A 4,900-nucleotide genomic window follows, 5' to 3' on the forward strand; every position below is an offset into this window, starting at 1 on the left:
TATAAAAAAAAAAAAAAAAAAGTGGGGGGTGGGGGTGAGGCAGGACTAACAACTCCCTTTTGGTATAGAGCTAAGGATGTCCCTGCCTTAACATGGGACATGTCTTTCGACTCGCTAATTTCTATATCAGTGAGAATATTAACATTGAATATATCCACATCGGAAGTAAATATTTCTAGGATGTGAACGTTTCCATTATTCTGCCTGATCTGACAAACAACCTTCTCCAACTGTGAAGATGTAGTGATCTATACAAGTAACACTGGATAAATATGTAACGTGTTCCTAAGGAACCTGCCTTCCCTTCTTAGTAGCAAATCCTACTACCATACCACATAAATCAATATTGCCTTTAGCCAGAGCTGATTTGGTCCCTTAAGTTCCAATTCAGCTATGCTGAACTAGACTGCAAGGGTAGTTATAGCAGGACACTTTACACAAGCATTAGCATATAGCAGGAGCACTTTACACAGCTTTACCCTAACTTAAGCCTACTCCCTTTAACTGTAAGAGGAATTGGCTACAGTAAGATAAGGTTGTACCTTCTGTATGCAGTATTATTAAAAAATGGATCTTCTTGGATTATAAGAGCATATGCAGAAATGCATATATGGAAGCCCTTTTCCAAACCTTGGCATAGTGTCCTGTAAATTAGAGCATACTACATGGTCTTCTAGATTGTAAGGATTTTTAAATAAAATAAACCCTGCCATTTTGCAGTTCTAGGGCAATTGTTGCTGCTGTTGTTGGTTTTTTAAATGAGTACAATTGCACAAATACATAAGAAAAAATACTCACCAAATTGTATCTGTACTTAATGTTACATAACCTGATAGGGGGAATGACAATGAAAACTTTTTTTTTTTACGATTACCATATGTCTCTAAGGAAATACTTGAAACCAGTTCTTCAGTACCTGAAGCTTTACTTTTATTGCTATCTGTTCTATTTAATACCAACCACAGTGAAGTTTTTAAAGTAGCAGAAGGCATCATCAATGTAATTTTCTTAGGTCATCAAAAAAGCCTGTTTTATAGTTAAACTTTATTACAGAGAAATACTCGGAGTTGGGTATGATATTTTATATATTTCTAAGACCGAAATCATTTGTTTCTAAGATAGAACTAGGGAAGTCTCTGACATGATGAATGTCAGTTTGTGCCGAAAGCTAGCTATTTGTGAAATGGAATTACATTTCGGTTGTCTCAAAAGGAATCAAAAGTCACCTAGCTGAAAAGCACCTGTATTTCTAAACCTGGTGGAGTGTAACACAATCTTATTTTTTACCTGTTGGTTTGATTTATATATTTCATATCTAAAAAAGAAACACCTACAGTTACCATGGGCAGAATCATAGTATATACTGATATGCAGACACCTTGGTTTAGAGCACGGATGACTCAGGAGACTGGCAAGGGAACATGGCATGGTGCCTTTTATCTCTGGGTTGTTGTTTGTTCAGATTTGGCCCAAGTTGTTGTGATTTGAAAATAATTTATAATTGGAAAAAAATATAAAATAAATGCCAGCTGAAGAGACATTTTGTGCTGCACCTCTGGCAGGCATAAAACAGAACTCGCATCCAATGGGGTCTACAGACACATTGTCGCCTTTACTCCTTCCTAATCTGGAGAGGTCCCAGGTTTCAGAAGTAATTTATATAGCTTGAAGGTCCTGACTTAGGGCAGCTATCTGGGGTTCCACTGTGTGCCAGCATAGCCTGATATCTCCACAGAGATGACTGTTGAGACCTTGCATCCCATATACTTCTCCTGATTCTGTTTACTTATACCTTTAGGGCTTTTGAGAGGATTCTCTGAGAGCAGCCTGAAAGGAACTACAGGAACAGCTGTGTTGGGAAAACTGAAACTGGTGCCTATGGAGCCCCTCTACCTAACTTCAACCTTTTTGCCTGATCTAAAGCAGCCAAAAACACAGGCAAGTATCTCTCCCATGACTCTTACCCCCAGTTTGGCTTCTAGTAGGCAAATGCTGGCATCCCAAACAATTGCAACAGCTAGTATTACTTAGCCTGGAAAAGGGGAAGAACATGAGTACAGCCCAAGGATTAAGTTGACATGAGAACTGAACTCCATACTTTTGTACATACAGGTCCTGACACTGCAATGGTATCTGTGCAGTAGGAGGGTTCAGCCCCGGTAGACTTTACTATTGCCCTGTAGTCCCCATCCCATTGACATTAAGGATGGTGTTTTAACTGTCATAAAGATGCATACAATGGGAGCATTCACCCATTAAAATGAATCCTAAGTACCCTCTAAACCAGGGGTGGGCAAAATGACAGATTCAGCAGGCAGCCAGACTATTTCCCAGCAACCCCTGCCCATGTTGCTGCGGCCAGTTTCCAGGGAGATCCCAAAAGCAGCAGTGCAATATCAGTGGGGCCAGGTTTTCCATGGAGACTGGCCCAAGTGGTGCTGGCAGGGGGGGAGCTGCTTTGGGGCTGGGAACTTGCAGTGGTGACAGTGTGGTCTGGAGCCAGGGCAGATCCATGATCTGTTGCCTGCACGCCCCTGCCTGGGGCATGTGGGCAGTGGATCTCAGCTCTGCCCCAGCTCTGGACCACACTGTCATTACTAAAAGATCCCAGCCCTGGAGCAACTTCTTACCTGCTGCATGCCCTGTCAGCACTTCTGGGGCCAGACTCCATAGAAACCCTTGCCCTGTGCTGTTACAATGCCACCACTTCTGGGGTGTCCATGGAAACCGGCCACAGTGATGCAGGCGGGGGCTGCTAGGAGATCTGGAGTCTGCTGTGGGCCTGATCTAGCCTGCAGGCTGGACTTTGCCCACCCCTGCTCTAAAAGTTTTAAATGTAAGGCCCAGGCCCTGAAAGAAGCCCATCAGCAACATCTTGGAGACTGCTGAGAGAGCAGCCCAGAGTGAAGATGGCCAAGTCTGGGCTATCTAAAGAGTAGGAGGGTCCAGGAAAGAAGTTGGCAGAGGGAATGACCCAGAGAATCTCTTGTCCTACTAGTGGGGCCAGGGCCTAGACAGGGGCAAAGCAGAAGACTGTCAGAACCAGAGCAGGTCCCAAAGTTCTCAAATGGCTTGAGGTGGAGTCAGGGCCTAGGAGAGGCCAAAGCACAGGTGTGGGCCACAGCCAGAGAGGAAGGGGTCAGAGAAACTAAAGCCCAGAATGAGGATGGCTGGGACAGGGCCACAGATGTAGAGGAGGGTCCAAGACAGCATTGAGACCAGGGAGCCTGGAGGTAGGGGAGCCAGGGCCAGAGGTCCCTTGCAAGAAGGGGAGAACTGAGCCCAGAAGGGAGGCATATGAAAGTCAAAGAGACCAGGGGCTGAGGAAGAGAGAGAGTTGGGGCCAAGGGAGCTCAGAAGGGTGACATCAATAAGGGGCCGAAGAGCTGGTAGCCAGGGTTGTTTGACAGGGCCAGCATGGCTCTGGGGATGGAGGCTAGGGACTCAGCTGGTCCTGGGTATGACCAAAAACTGCACCATACTGGGATTTGCGGTCACTGTGGTGAGACCACTCATGGTGGAGCCGCCCCTAGGAAGTGCCACCAGGGCAAAACCCCAAAGAAGGATGAGTTTGGGGCACCCTAAAACCCCAGCCTCCACTGCCTTGTGGGTTACCCCCTAGTGGGGAAAGGCTAGTGGAGCTAATCCTGAAATAAAAGCAAGGGCAAAACCAGATGGGTCCAAGGGCCCATGCAGGGGCTAAGGAAGAGCAGAACCAGATGGTCTAGAGGCCCAGATAAGGGCCAGAAAGAGTGGGACCAGGAGGGCCCAGCAGCCCAGTGAGGGGCTGGGAATAATGCAGTGGGAAAATAAGGGTCCAGCAGCCTAGCAAGGGGTTGAGAGTGAGTGGCACAAAGTAGGTCCAGAGATGGGCCAAAAAAAGGTAGACCAGGAGGGTCCAGTGACCTAGTGAAGGGCCAGGAATAGTGAGGCCCAGTGAGGGGCCAGGAATAGAGAAGAGCCAGCAGTGTCCAGAGGCCCAGAGAGGGATCACATGAAGAGACCAAGGAGTCTAGGAGCCCAGAGAGGGATCAAGAGTGAGACCAAGGGGCCTGACAGCCCAGAGAAGGGCTGATTGAGGCGCTAAGAGGTCTGAGGGTCTAGGAAGGGGGCAAATGAGGCACCAAGGGATCTGGGAGCCCAGAGGGTAATTGAACAAGGGACCAAGAAGTCTGGCAGCACGGATAATGGCTGAGTGAGGGACTGAGGGACCTGGAGACTCAAGTGGGGCTGTGACGGAGATCAAGTGGTTTGAAGGCCCAAAAGGGGGCTTTGTGAGAGACCAAAGGTCTGAGGACCTAGAAGCGGGCTGCGTGAGTGTAGGAGTGGGGCGAAGAGAACATCCATTATGATACCATCTGTGAGGCATGGGGAATGGTGTAGGGTAGGTACAAAGCCAAGCGATTAGCCCATAAGACAAAGGACCATCACCACCTGGTAGTCATTAGAATGAGACCAGGACAGGGAAGCACCAGGGCAGCCTTCCTTTTATAACCATAAAAGACATCAAGGTGTGGAAGTCAAGTGAAATAGAGACTGCTTCCAGAGCAAGGAGGACAAAAAGGGAATTTCGGGGGTCTCGAGGGGCTTACGGCCACCTCTAGGGATGTCACCCTGCTACACCTTTCCACTCGTTTGCTCCATAGGCAAACTTTCAACCTACTTGAACTCTACTGCCCAAGGGGTAGTGCTGGCTCCAAGCCAACACCCTGTACCATGCCCCAGGGGTGCAACCCTAGTAAACTTTGACCACTCTGAGCACCCTGGTCCAGCTCACCAGTTTACTGCTTGCTCTAGCTCACACTTGCACTGAGCTGGCTGGCCATTGGTGCAAGGGGAGTGGTTAAAAAGCCAATTGATTACCAATGACCACAACAAATTTTAGCACTGGAAGAGTATC

This window comes from Gavialis gangeticus, unplaced genomic scaffold (genome assembly GCF_001723915.1).
Source record: "Gavialis gangeticus isolate Ggan-Ray unplaced genomic scaffold, GavGan_comp1, whole genome shotgun sequence".
In the NCBI taxonomy this organism is placed as follows: Eukaryota; Metazoa; Chordata; order Crocodylia; family Gavialidae; genus Gavialis; species Gavialis gangeticus.